The sequence below is a fragment of the Budorcas taxicolor genome, chromosome 12 (genome assembly GCF_023091745.1).
Source record: "Budorcas taxicolor isolate Tak-1 chromosome 12, Takin1.1, whole genome shotgun sequence".
NCBI classification, from domain to species: domain Eukaryota; kingdom Metazoa; phylum Chordata; class Mammalia; order Artiodactyla; family Bovidae; genus Budorcas; species Budorcas taxicolor.
The window spans coordinates 68,133,327-68,149,042 of NC_068921.1; the positions used below are offsets into that span (position 1 = coordinate 68,133,327).

The 15,716-nt window shown below is 37.3% G+C and overlaps 1 protein-coding gene across 1 annotated transcript in view; it reads left to right on the forward strand.

Moving 5' to 3' along the window:
- GPC6 (glypican 6) overlaps positions 1–15,716 on the forward strand; it is a 1,214,516-nt gene that overhangs the window by 569,396 nt on the left and 629,404 nt on the right. The gene's annotated exons all lie outside the window — the stretch shown is intronic.

The following is a 15,716-nucleotide window of genomic DNA, read 5'->3' on the forward strand; positions in this document are numbered from 1 at the left end:
AATATAATAAATTAATTCTAGAATGGTACTACTTGTGGACCATCCCTGGGAGAATTGCAAAAATAGTCACTCAAATCCTGTTTTTATTCTCTGACTTTGATGCAACCTTTAATGAAAAAGGCTGTGAGATACCAAACTACTCCATCTCTCTGAATGGAAAATTTAAAGGAAACCAAGAGAGCCAATGAAAGATTTAAATATTTTATCCCCTTGCTTTAGAATTTCAGAAGGTTGCTATTGACTTTTTTGTATTGTGTGAATTCCTTGCTAAGAATATAAATGAACTTTTATATTGCACCCCTTGTGCGTTTTGTATTGTGTTGAGGGTAGGAGCAGGAAAAGTATTGCCAATGTTAACTAGATGTATCTTATAATATAATTATCATGGAACCAAGAACTTTTAATAATCCCTATTAACTACTTTTATGATAGTGATGAAGATGATGGAGGACTAGAACTCTAAAATACTAGTAATTATTAAATAAAAAGAAATCTAAGCTGTAGGGGTATTTTGCATTTTCAGATTACTTTGTTAATAAAGTGAGCAAATAAACTGATTCACATCTTTATGATAGGACTCCACAATTTTATTTTTATTTTGCTAAGAAATGTTCAACATCCATTCTCAGTTTATTAAGCCATTTTGGCTCTGAATGCTGGCCAATATGAAAACAAATATCTATATATTTCTATTAATGTTTTCATGTTTATTAAATATTGTCCCTATATCCTGCATGTGTGTGTGTATGTGTGTATGGATTTCACATAAGGATAATAATTTCCATACTTTAAAAGAAAAATCTTGACAAATCAGGAGGCAAGAGATGATAGCCCACAGCTATGAAAATCACATGGCAGTTAGTCTCATGCCCTTTCAACATTCATTCCTGACTTCAACTTTATTATGAATTTTATGAGCGTATAAGGTTCAAAGAGAAGCAGCAATTTAAAAGCTGCCTGGAGAAAAACCAAATAAGATTTGTATGAAATACTTCTCTGAACAATCATGGACTAGAAGATATTTACATAAAGTGATTCTGGAAGTGTGGTGCAGAACCAGCAACATCAGCATCACCTGGGAGCTTGTTAGACAAGCCAGTTCCCTGGTCCCTCCCCGGGTGTGCACAATCAGGAACTGGGTGTGGTGTCTAGCAATCTGTGTGACGCAACCCTTCAAGTGACCCTGCTACACGCTCAGGTTTGAGAAGCAAGCTTCCAGTACAAGCTCTCACCCTCCGCGCTTAAATGATCCCACATTCTGGGCTTTCCAGTTTAATACACACGCCCTGGCACTCTACACACCACATTCTGGGGAGGATTTGAAACACGAGGAAGGGCTGCCTGTCCACATGGAGCACACAACTGTATTTCAGTGATTTGATGGGGAGAGGAGGGAGATGATGGACCTAAGAACTCACATTTCCAGCTGGGGTCATGACTGATCATGATCAACATCAGTGGGGATGGTGAGCACCCCCCATCACAGCTGCCTGTAACAGTAAGTTGGAAGTGTCACAGTACTCTGAGACCTAAATAGGGAAGATAAGATGTCATATTTAAAGCACTGAGTACCACTGTAGATTCAGTAAGTATGAGCATGACGATGTCTATTCAATTCCAAGTTCTTTAAAATACTTTATTTCCAAAATATTCATGGTGTTATCTGTGCTCCTCAAGCACATTTTAAAAAGTATATCGGCCTTTCCTGTCACTTCTAAGACTAGGTCACACTGCACATGGTAGCCACTATATGCCAAATGCTCCTGGCATACACATGGTACCAGATTCTGTTCAGAAATCTGAACAGAATTTCAGATTCAGTTTTACTTGGACCCGGCACAAAAAGTGGTGTACATGTGAAAACTCTTCCACAAGTCATACCAGAGCAATCCCCACTCATTAGAAAGTAAGGGCTATTAAAAGACAAAATCTATCCCTAATAAATTTTAAAGATCTCATTGGCTTTATTGAATGATTCATGAATCAGGCAGCATCCCATCTGGCAAGCAAGAGGGAAGCTACGGAAAGGCAAGGGTTCTGAAAGGCAGGAGAAGGAGGTCAGAAACAAAAAAGGCAATTTCAGGCTTAGGTAAGCAGGCTGTGGGGGAAGGAAGGAGTCTGTGTGGGAGCTTACTTCATCTTCCTTTGGGGGATGGAGAGGACCCATGTGATAGATTACCTCATTGGTGCCAACCCGATAATTCTCGACTGATGGGCTAAGACTGAATTTCTAGGGGCAGTGAAAGCTTCAACAAGATTAGGTATTAAGCTCTGGTTTAACGGCCTGGCATAAGTGCTTTTATTTTGCTCCTGTGGTTTTCTTTTTATCAAGACTAAATACATTAATGAGGGCTTTCCTGGTGGCTCAGCGTAAAGAATCCACCTTTTGGGCAGGAGACTTGGGTTTGATCCCTGTGTTGAGAAGATCCCTTAGAGAAGGAAATGGCAGCCCACTCCAGTATTCTTGCCTGGGAAATCCCATGGACAGAGGAGCCTGGCGGGCTACAATCCATGGGGTCACAAAAGAATCAGACACAACTTAGCAACTAAACAAACAAAAAACAAATACATTAACAAAAGGACAAGGATGATTGAAAACATGCAGTGTCTTAAAATCAGTAAGTTTGTTTTGTTATCAACATTTGGCCAGGACATTTACAAGATAGAGATATTAAAAGAAAAAAAGAAACAAACATGTATACTGTTACCTAACATACATTTGCATTTAAAGCATCTAGTTCTTAGGTAAGTAGGTATCATTCGTGTTAATTGGGTTCAGGAAGGCTCTCCATTGCCAAAGACAAATCAATCATCTGCGGACAAGGCAGTGTATACCAATGACCTGTAGGTTGTGTTGGAATGTTAATGTTTGTGAAAAGATTTTTGAAGAAGATAAGAGCTCAATTTGGAAAGACATCCAGAGAATTGATTTTAGATCATTCTTAGGGTCAAAAATCAAGGGGCTTTGTTTGGGGGAAAAAAAATAGTAATTTCACATCAGCAGTGGAGTAATTGTTGATATTTTCCATTGAGCAGAAAAGAGATAAAAAGTATCTATTTATAGGAGTGTATTTTTTTAATAGCAATTGCTTTATTTTTACCATGCTATTTTAGTACTTTAGTAGTTAAAGTGGTGGACATTTTCTTATCATGAAATTATATGTGTGATATGCCTTTGACCTAGAAATCACAAGACTAATGGACTTTACATCTGTTTATTTTCAGTGAAATCTGAGTATTTTGACAGAAAAGACTGTTGATGAAGTTTTTGCATTCTGAACATATTAGGGATATAAAATTAAAGAAAAATAAAGGGCAGTAAGACTGGAAACACTTTTCCGTTGATGGAAGGATTCAGAAGTAATTTCGAAACAAAGAGTGGTTGGGGAGGAAATTTCCTCCTTTGGCTCAATAACATAACCTTTTCTCTCCTTATTTTGATAATATAAATTCATTAGCTTTAACCTCATCCTGGCCCCAGAGTGATATCTATTGTGTTTAAAAGTGTGTGCCACAGAGGAGGAAAACACATATTTGATTTCATGGTGGCAAGCTTGCATTTCCTCAGGCTTTGCCATTCCAAGAAGAGCATAAGCTTTTTCATCTTAACTCTGATGCACCATCTAAATTTAAAATGTATGAGGTTTGCCCTGATGTGCTAGTGCATCAGTTTCTGGTATCAACAAAATCAAAGCTCCTAACTTTCAGACACAAAGGGATGGATTTTTGAATACCAAGAGAATTTTCACAAGTCAAACTCCCAACAAAACAAAAAAGACAAGATAGCTCTGTCAGGAAAAAAAAAAAAAAAAAAAGGTAGCCTCTCCTAAGAAAAGATGAAGTTTTATTTCTTGTCTTCCTGGCAGTAGCCCAGATGCTGGGCCATAATTATCATTCTAATTGTCATTTAGTATAGCAGTAATTCTCAAGTGTTCCTTGGAAATGAAACTCTTCAGAATCTTGTTAAAAGATAGGTTCTGATTCCCTAAACCTGTGGTGAGGCCTGAGATGCTGAATTTCCAACAGCATCCAGATATGTGATGCTGCTGAGCCAGTGAACATGTTTTGTCACATTGGGTACCAAGGGCATGAGTATATTATGGGATATAGTCTTTTATACCATCTGCACAGAGGTTAGGCAAGCTAAGGCAAGAAGCCAACTGAGGGAAGATTTTTTTTTTTTTTTCCAGAACAGTCTTTCTATACGTGCAGTGTTTAATCAGAAAGAGTTAGTTGCCCAGTCATGTCCGACTCTTTATGACCCCATGGACTGTAACCAGGCTTCTCTGTCCATGAAATTCTCCAGGCAAGAATACTGGAGTATGTCGCCATGCCCTTCTCCAGGGAATCTTCCCAACCCAGGGATCAAACCCAGGTCTCCTGCACTCCAGGTAGATTCTTTACCATTTGAGCGCCTGGGAATGCGATGTTTAGATCATGAAAATGGAAATTTCTTGGCTTCAATTTCCTCTTGTATAGCTTGAAAGGCTTGGAAATTCCTCTTGGACCTGATATTTTAGGATTCCATTAAGTGCTACATAAATACTCTAAATGAATGAATGAGGGAATGAAAAGATTTGGGGTTACCAGGATATTTCCAAGGGAGTGATAGCTTATTTTCTTCCAGTTATTACTGTAGAAAAGTCAGGGCATATTTGAGTCATTTTATTAGCTTTACATGAGGGAGAAATTGTGAAACAATGGTTTAAGAGAAAATATAATGGGTCAACGAAGCATCTTAAGTGTGAGTTTTAGGTTGGAGACTTGGGATTTTAAGCTGAAATCAGTCCAAAAGGCTGTGTGTTTGCAGGGCGGAGGGTGGTTGTCATTGCATGTAATCATGACAGACAGTGAGTGACTATATTTCCAACTGTTAGCAAAGGTTATAATTTTGTTAACTTTAATAAAGGATACAGTTAGGCTAGGGAATTGACCTGAAATTAGGAGGGGAGTGAGGTCCTGAGGGACAGATTAAAAGATGGTAGAATAATGGACTATACATAACAAGGGTATGTATATCCCTGGAGGACTGGTGCAGTGGGAATAGTAGGGGGGAAGGGCTAGTGGTTAAAAAGTGGCTGAACTTGAGATGATGGAAGGGTAACCATTATTAATAATGGCAAGGTCTAGGGTATGACTGCATAAGTCATGTTACTTCTTTGCTCCCAGGTATTTTGAAGGTGATAAAGGTGTGACAAATAAAAACTGCGCTTACAACTTTGAAGATTCTAATTGGGACCAGACTTAAAACTGACATAGATCTTCTGTGAATCCAGTACTTGACATGTACAAGTGTAAGTGACATGTAGTATTTGACAGAGCAGCTTTGAAATTTCAGCCAAAAAGGTGATAAGTTGAATTTTAAACCCTGGAAAATTAGGTCAACCATATAAAAACAAGATTTAATAAGCAGCAGATGCTGTTTTGTCCAACTCTATTAGATTTTTGAGGTGCAAAAATATGATAGGCCATGGACATCATACACTTGCTGTGCGATGAAGGACTGAATGAACGCTCTGCTGTAACCGCGCTACGTCTTCTGTTAAATAAGCACACATGGGGATAGGTGAAAGGTCATTGGAAATGTACACCAGCAGCATGACAACGTTTAATTCTTAGGTGGACATAGTAGCAAAAGTTAAAAATTTATATGCAAAGAGTTAAAAAAATATATAGTCTATCTGGGGATAATATTGGATGATTTCATACCAACACTTAATCTGCTATTAAATTCAGTCATTTCTCAGTGATGACCAGTCTTTGAATGAATGATTCATATTTACAAAGATACAGTGTACTCAAGCCATTATTACTCTCTCTGTGAAACTAGACACTTCAATAAGTCACCATCTCTTAAAGTTTGGTGGGTTTATAGTGCAGATATATGGGAAAAACGCAAAAATGTAGCTTGTTAACACATCTTGCCTTCATGAAACCCTCCCTAATTTAATGTTCTTTCAATCAAATTTATTTATAGGATGTATAGATATAAATGTATATACATATGTGTATGTGTATATATTTATATCTATAGGATATATTTACATATATATTTATGTATGTATGTACATATATGGAGGAGTAAGAAAGAGATCCTATATATATGTAAATATAAATAATATACATAAAGTATATGTTAAATATAATAGTCACTGATTTTTAGAAAATATTAGATTTATCTCTAGGCACAAAGAAAATATATCACTGCATAAGGATATGTAACTACAATTGACCTTTGAACAACACTGGGATAAGGGACGATGGCCCCTCTTGAAATTGTAACCTTGTATAACTTTTGACTTCCAAAAAACTTAACTATCTGCTATTGACCAGAAGCCTTATCAGTAACAGAGGATATTAGCACATTTGTGTTGTATGCATCATATAGTATATTCTTGCAATAAAGGAAGTTAAAGAAACTTAAGGACATCATAAGGAAGAGAAAATGCATTTATAATACTTATATGTGTCTATGGAAAAAAATCCACATAGGAGTGGACCCCACCCTACCCCACAGTTCAAACCATGCTTTTCAACAGTCAACTGTGTATAAAGTAAACCACATATGAATTTTTAACAGAATGTATTTTCTGAGATGTAAGAAATGATCAATTTACCCTGTACTTGCTCCCTTGTCAGTTATTAGCACGGGAGATAAATGAATTGGTTTAAACTTCAAAGCAGTGATACTGACAGCCTACAGAGAGGTACAAATGGTGTAGTAAAAGGTGTGGATTTTAGCACTGGACAACCTGAGTACAAAACTCGCCCTGTGGCTCTGCCCAGTTTCCTCATTAGTCAGTGACAGAAAAGACTCTGGGGGGGAAGGGACGAAGTAGGATCGACATATATACACTTGTTTAGTCGCCCAGTCGTGTCCCACTCTTTGTGACCCCATGAACTGTAGGACGCCAGGCCTCCCTGTCTCTCACCATCTCCCGGAGTTTGCCCAAGTTCATGTCCATTGCATAGGTGATGCCTTCCAGCCATCTCATCCTTTGATGCCCTCTTCTCCTTCTGCCCTCAATCTTTCCCAGCATCAATGACTTTTCCAGTGATTCAGCTATTCTCATCAGGTGACCAAAATACTGGAGCTTCAGCTTCAGTATCAGTCCTTCCATTGACTGTTCAGGATTCCTTTCCCTTAAGGTTGATTGCCGTGATCTCCTTGCTGTCCAAGGGACTTTCAGGAGTCTTCTCTAACACCACAGTTTGAAGGCATCAATTCTTTGGCATTCTGCCTTCTTTATGGTTCAACTCTCACAACTTTATATGACCACTGGGAAGACCATAGCCTTGACTATACAGACCTTTGTTAGTAATGTCTCTGCTTTTCAACATACTGTCTAGGTTTATCATAGCTTTCCTTCCAAAAAGCAATTGTCTTCTGATTTCATGGGTGGAGTCACCATCCACAGTGATTTTAGAGACCAAGAAGAGGAAATCTGTTCCTACTTCACCTTTTCTCCTTCTATTTGCCATGAAGTAATGGGGCCGACTGAATGCCATGATCTTAGGTTTTGTTTTTTGTTTTTTTTTAAATAAAAGCTGCTATATAACACAGGGAGCTCAGCTCGATGCTCTTTGATGACCTGGAGGGGTGAGATGGGATTGAGGGAGGTCTTTTAAGAGAGAGAGGGGCTATGTGTATACATAAAGGTTGTTCATTTCATTGTACAGCAGAAACGAATACAACATTGCAACACAATTATTCTCCAATTTAAAGACGAAGAAAAAATAAAACAAACACCTTCTTTGGAGCAGTTATGAGGGTTGTAATGGATAAACAGAGTTTGCTACAGTGCTTGACTCTGTGAGTCAGAGCTGAACCTTACTCTATCAAGCTGCCTTCATATTTAAGATGCTGTATCTCCTACCACACTGTGAAGAGAGTGGGATCCCTCCTGTCATGAGGCATCATTCCAACCTTCAAAGAAATCACTCTCCAGTGGAAAAAAAAAGTTCAACTTTCACACACATGAAGATGTATTTACTGTACACTTCTGTGTAGTGGGCAGTGCCCTGACTGCTTGGGGTACCCAGTGAACAGGACAGACAAGACTTTCAACTTAGGGCACTCACATACTGATTCCTTCACTCCTTGCCCTTGACACAATTATAGCTTACACTGACTGCTGCTGCTGCTGCTGCTAAGTCGCTTCAGTCGTGTCTGACTCTGTACCCATAGATGGCAGCCCACCAGGCTCCCCTGTCCCTGGGATTCTCCAGGCAAGAACACTGGAGCGGATTGCCGTTTCCTTCTCCAGTGCATGAAAGTGAAAAGTGAAAGTGAAGTCACTCAGTCATGTCCGACTCTTAGCAACTCCATGGACTGTAGCCTACCAGGCTCCTCTGTCCATGGGGTTTCCCAGGCAAGAGGAATGGAGCGGGTTGCCATTGCCTTCTACCTTACACTGACTGTACTTCCTAAAACATCACAAGTAAAGTAGTCTCTCTCCTTTGATTATGTATTTATTATATCTTAAGAACAAAGATGTTAGGCAAGCATCTCTTACTAAAAGGTACAAATCAGTTCTGACAAAATGACTTGAGATAAGATTTTCTATGAATATATATTTATGTTAGATGCATATTACTTTTCTTTAATTGCCTTTTAGAATTTGTAGCATTGCTGCTGTTTGATAAATTTATTGTGAAATTAAACCAGAAAGACTTGAGGTTGTCCTTAATGGGCAAAACCGAATACAGAGGGAACACGTTCTGTCAGTTCATATTAAAATATCAAGAGCTAACGGAGGCTCCTCTCAAGGACCAAATTGAACATATTTGAGAAAACAGCATCACTGGGACAGAGGAATTACTCAGACTTCACTGAGGTCCCTAGGGCATCGCAAACAGCATCCCAAAAAGAAAGTGAAAGTGCCCTTAGAGGAGAGATTAGTGTCATGCCAAAACTGTGCATTGTCTGAAGTGAGTGACCTAGAGCAAACATAAAGAAAGTTACGTGTGATGTTATGCTTTCCAGGAAAGCGTTTATGCGGAACAGGAATTGTGCAAATCTCTATGAGAATGTGGTCTATAAAACTGATTGTGTTTTTGCAGGTTATTCCATCTGTAAGCAATGTGCATGAAATAGGTTTTGTTAAAATAAAGGAAATTGAATTCAAGGTGCTCCCTAAAAACTATCCTATCAGCATGAACACCAGCCTAGAAACTAGATGCAGTCACCTCCCATATTTCATATTTAAATTTTCCCCAATATCTAAAAATGTTTCTCAAATTCATGAATCTGTCTACCCAAGCTGTAAGTGTATATTACTTGAAAACTTTTCAAGTCATTTGCCAGACAAGGTATGATAAGCATAGGCTGAATGGTACAGTTGTATGGATTATATGCAAGGGTATTACATTTTACTCAAGTCATTGCATAGAAACTCGGGAATGGCAAAGTTATCTTTAAAATGGCTGACAGATCAAAAGAGACTCTAGCCAAAATTCTGAAAAGTTCTAGTGAAAAGCACTGAGTTGTATTTGGAAGAAAAAAGTTTTGCTCAAAAGTCTTTTGTAGCGTTTGCTTTTCAGGATTCAATAGAAGAGTTACTATGGCTATTTGTTGTCTCCCACTGGGTCTTTTAGAGAGTTATACCATTGGGAACAAATTATCCTTACCTACGGCATAGGCAAGGCCTTTTCTAGCTGTTTGTAATTACAGTAAACATAAAGAGTAGACTTAAAAAAAAAAAAGACAAACGTACAAACAGCTTTTCGTGGTTGTTTAATCACTAAATTTAAATTGTGGTGCCGGAGAAGACTCTTCAGAGTCCCTTGGACTGCATGGAGTTCATACTAGTCAACCCTGACTATTCTTTGGCAGGACTGATGCTGAAGCTCCAATACTGATGTGAAAAGCTGACCCATTGGAAAGACCCTGATGCTGGGAAAGATTGAGGGCAGAAGAAGAAGGGAGCAATGGAGGATGAGATGGTTGGATAACACCACTGACTCAATGGACATGAGTTTGAGCAAACTTCAGGAGATAGTGAAGGACAGGGAGGGTCACAAAGAGACATGACTCAGTGATTAAACAACAACAAAAGTCGCTAAGTCATGTCCAACTCTTTTGAGACCCCATAGACTGTAGCCTGCCAGGCTCCTCTGCCCATGGGATTTCCCAGGCAAGAGTACTGGAATGGGTTGTCATTTCCTTCTCCAGGATATCTTCCCCACCCATGCATCGAGCCCATGACTCCTGCAAAGGCAGGCAGATTCTTTACCACTGAGCCACCAGGGAAGCCCCACACAAACAGCTATAGTTTCCTAAAATGAAAAGTAGAATAGCTGTATCTACTTTCTAAAGGTGGTGGTAGAAAACAGGCTTGATTTTTCTTGAATGCTGTTCACTTTTCTTTTAATTCTTAATAATTTTTATCTTGAAATGTGTCAAAAATAACAGACAAATATAGTGAGAAGCATAAAGGACCCTTGTGGAGTCTTCCCTGGTGATCCAGGGGTTAAGACTCATCACTTCCACTGCAGGGATCACAGGTTCAGTCCTTGATTGGGGAACTAAGATACTGCCTCAAAGAGAAGAAAAGAACCCCTGTGTATCCATCACACTGCTTGTATCCCACTTCACTTTTCTTGAACTTTATTGAATCTTTGGCATTTTTTTCTTTGCTTTTCGGTCAGACACTGTCCAGACATCTGCGTCCTGAAGCAGATGCTCTCTGCCCCATCACACTCTCCAGGGCCACCTCAGTCCTGGGCTTCATAAACTGGTCCTGCTTCCCGTTCCTGGTAAATGAGACACATCCAGAGATGCAAAGCTTTCCTATCTGTCCAAGCCAAAGAGAGGGGAAAAATTGAAATGTTCAATAACAGGGAGCTGAGGTTTCTTATTCTGTTTTATTGTTTCTTGTTGGTTTACTAGAGAGTTCCATTGGCGAGTCTTATAAATTTTATAAATGTAGTAGTAATTGAAATCTGGGAGATATGGAAAACATAGGTGAACAAAGGCAAAGTCACTCTTGAACTTTTCCTCCCCCTAAACTTCCAGCTTCATTTCTCTGACCTCCTTGTAAGTATCCTCCATGTAAACAAACTCATCTTTTGGTAATTACACACCTTGGCATTTCATACCTCTCTTAAAGATCTCCTTCCCAGTAGTCTATGTTCTCTCTCCTCTTCACTCTCTGGATGAATGAATGATTAAGGTGTTTCTCTTTAGGATGTTTTAATAGGTAGTGTACTAAATTTTAAAATTATCTCCATAATCTGTCTGTTTTGGTGTTCTTTTGTCACTTTTTATAATTATTTAGGAAAGTGTATTTTAAGTTTCTGTTTAATTGAAATTTTACTTTAACTTTGTTATCAATTATCGCAGTTACTTTTCATGCTAAATAAAGAATATAAAAGAGAAAATGAAATAACACATATTTATCATCATTTTATGTACATGTTGTCTTTTATCATCATCTCTTATTTTGTTTACAAAATATGAACTTTTAAAAAATGCTTTTCTCTATGTCTTGTTTTGTTTCCTAATCACCTGATCTATTTGGATGTGGACAACCTGCTATTGTTTCTACTGTTCGTAACATAGATGCTTCCCAAACAGAATTCTATGTCTAATTGTCAAAGTCAATCAAATATATGAAAATCACTTTTGACAAACATTTACAGAAGGAAAAGTGATGATATGAAAAACAGTATATTTGGTGGGCAAAACCTTGTAATTTAACCATGAATAATAAAAACATCTCTAGAAGACAAAGAAACACCTGGGAGAGAAACAATAATTTATAGTATGGCAGAAGAAAATTTTTTCTGATAAAAATAATCTAAGTTTAGCAACTAAAAGTTTTATATCCACTAAACTAATTTAGTATCACCATTTACTTTGTATGCATTTTGACAACCATATTGTAAAATATGTTATTCTGCATGAACTGTGAAACTGTATCATCATCATCACTTATTTAGTATTCATTGTGCCTACCATATTGTAAAATGTTATTCTGCATGAGCTGTGAAACAGTATCTCCAAAGTCAGACATCTGTGTATGGAACGAGAAATAGATTTTGAATTTAACTTACTTGAATTAATGCTTACTTTATTTAACCCCTCCTAGAGTAGCTTCTTATTCATGTAATTCCTACTTTGTATTTGAATTTTTTGAAGCACAGAAAATCATGAGGTTTATAAAGGAGATAGAATGGGAGAAAATATTTGCAAATTCTATATCTGATAAGGGACTTAAATTTGGAATAAAAAAAGAACTCTAATATCTCGGCAATAAAAACACAAATAGTTGATCGCAAAATTGGCAGAGGACTTGAATAGACATTTTTTTCAAAAAATATACATAAATGGCCAATATAAAAGATGTTCAGCACTATTATCCATTATTAAAATGCATATCAAATCACAATGAGATACCTATTCCTACCCATTAAGTTTACTATAATCAAAAATATAAATAATAAGTTTTGACAATGAAAAAATATGGCAAAATCAGAAACCTCACACATGGGTGGCAGGAATGTAAAATGGTGCAATTGCTATGAACAAGTTTGATGTTTTCTCAAAAGAGTACAGAATTACCATCTGAGACCCAGCAATTCCAATCCTAAGAGAAATAAAAATATATATGTTCACTTAAAAATTTGTACATGAATGTTCATAGGCGCATAATCCATTGTAGCTAAAGTGTGGAAAGAAAGAGATTGTCACCTCAAGTGGATAAATAAAGGTGGTACATCTATACAATGGAATATTATTCAACTGTAAACAGGAGTGAAGACCTGGTATACACTGCAACATGGATGGACTTTGTACCCATTATTCTAAGGTGAAGGATCTAATCATAAAAGACATATTACGTGTTTCTGTTTATATGAAAAGGCAAACCTATAGGAACAGAAAGCAGACTAGTGTTTGCCTTGAAGGAAATGGCAACCCACTCCAGCGTTCTTGCCTAGGAAATCCTATGGACGGAGGAATCGGGAAGGCAACAGTCCAAGGGGTCACAAAGAGTTGGACACAATTCAGTAACTAAACAAAAACAATGAGCTAGTAGTTGGGGAATCATAGAGAGATTGGGAGAAAATCAGAGTGACTGCTACTGTAAGTGGAGTTTGTTTTTGAGATGATGAATATGTTCTAAAATTGGTTGTGATCATTGCACAATGGTGGATATAGTACTCCATATCATTGAATTATACACTTTAGATAAGCGAATTGCATGGTACATGAATTATGTCTTACTAAAATTGTCTTAAAAAACATAATAAAACACTAAGGCAAACAAACAAAAATACGAACAGGCATATTCTAACCAGTATTTTATTAGTTTACAGATCTCTAATGGGGGTGAATAAAACAGAAAAGGATGAGGTCTCCATAAGATGTAGCATCAATTATGTCTAAAATTTTATATATTCAGTTTAATAATTCTCCAAAAAGGATATTTCCTGCTTTTTCTAGAAAATACATACATTTCAAATTTTCTCCTAACTTGATACTATAGAATTGCTAATAAGGATTCTTGCCTGGAGAATTCCAAGTACAGAGGAGCCCGTCAGGCTGCAGTGCATGGGGTCACAGAGTCAGAAACAACTGAGGGATTTTCATGTTTTCTTTTAAACAAGGAATATGATCCATTATCACATATGTACTTAACCTTGAAATTCCTCTGATTGAATTGCTTCAAGAATGCTTTTATTCTTACAGTTTTATTTCAATATCTAAATTTATTTTTAGGATCCTTTACCTATCATTTAGTTCCATGTTTCTGACTTCTCTAGAATATTTCAATTTTAATACCTTAATTCTATATTCCTTAGCTAAGTAAATCCACATGCAATGTGGAATTAATTTTCCCACCTAGATTATAATCTAAAATTAAGCAAATTCCTCTGCGTCCCAATTTCTTCTCACACTTCCCAAATCAATCATCAGGAATTATGGATTCTTCTTTGACAATTGTCCTAGTTTTCTACTCTAATATAGGCAATGTCTAAACTCCAATCCAGTTTGGATTTTTCTATTTAATAGCTGTATGATGTTAGCATGTTACTTAAACTATTTGAGTCTCAATGGACTAGAGAAGAAAGTCATTTATTTGATTTTAATGGTGCTGTTAGGAAAACTAAGTGATATACCAGTAGTTTGTGAGTCACCACTTTGAAAAAAAAATACTATCACCTTTTTACAGAAATTATTATATGCAGCATTTAATCCTTCCATCTATAAGTGCATAATCAATGATTCTCTATTTGACTTAAAAATAACAGTCACACAAATTCATAAGGAGTAAAGGACCAGGACACAATCAGGGTATCTAAAATAATCTAAGGACCAGTGAGGTTACACAATATTTTAAAGCTATATATGAGTGTAAGGACACAGTTTTCAAATACGTCACTGTTATGTCACTGAGAAAGGTAGAATGATTTTCTAACCAATCACAGATTAAATCTGTACTTGTGTGAGTGCTAATTTGCTTCATTTGTGTCTGATGATTTGCAACCCTGTGGCTTGTGGCCTAGCAGGCTCCTCCATCCATGGGATTCTCCAGGCAAGAATACTGGAGTGGGTTGCCATGCCCTCCTCCAGGGGATCTTCCCGACCCAGGGATTGAACTTGCTTCTCTTCTGTCTCCTGCACTGGCAGGTGGGTTCTTTACCACTCTCGCAATCTGGGAAGCTCTAAATCTGTACTTATATTTATCAGTATTATATTTCGCTATTTTGCTCTATCTCCAGGACACCTTTCAGTTTAATGAGCTCTCTGTAAGGTCATTTAGTAATGGTAAATGGAAAATAATGAGGTGAGGCTCTGAAAGAATATATTAAAAAGAAAAACAGTATTTGGGGAAAACAATATACAATTTAAAAGATAAATGCATTTTAAAAAATGTAGCCCAACTTTTCCGATGAAATTTCTATTTTAGGCTTTCTAATCAACATCTGAATTACATGTTACTATCGAAACTAAGTATTGCCTAGGTAGGTGTGTAGTGTACATTATACATACAGTTTAATTCATACCTACCTTTTACCACTACTAATTGTAGAATGTCTCTTTCTCCATAAAGTATGTTTGTTTGTATAGACTAAAAAGAGGAGCAGTTCCCTATCTTTTATAATATTTATTCATGTTGAAATACAGCTAATCTATCAATTAAACGTGGTCCAGTGGTTGAGCTGCTAGTTTCAACTTAATTCCCTCATTTGTTCCCCTTTTATTCAAGCAAAGTGCCATTTAATTTATGGCTTCTTTTCTCTCCCTCCAGCCTAAGCTTCTTAGAAAATAAATGAGGCTATAAGTCCTCATTTAGCCCTTCTTAGTCCTGTTGATTCGAGCTGAGGATTTGAATCTTGTCAGTCATTCACCAAGTTACTCCTTTAGGTCATCACGCGCTCCTTCTGCTGTATCCATGTTGGTTGTTTTTTTTTTTTTTTTCCTGGCAGAAAGTTGCAAGGGTGTTTGTATAGGAATCTTGACATTGGAGCAGACATACAGTTTTAATCAGAATGAGGGTCCTAGAACCCCATGGAGTTTATACACACTTTGGCACCTGTGAGATCACCTGGAAATAACTAGAGACTGGAATGAGGTCCCTAAGCCTTCTTTCAGCTATCACTAATCTGCTCGGTTTGGAGAATGTGTTTAGGGGCCTCTGTTCAATTGTTCACCCACTGGATGGGTACGTTAGCCAATGGTGCCAATGTGCTCCATGTAATTTTTCCCC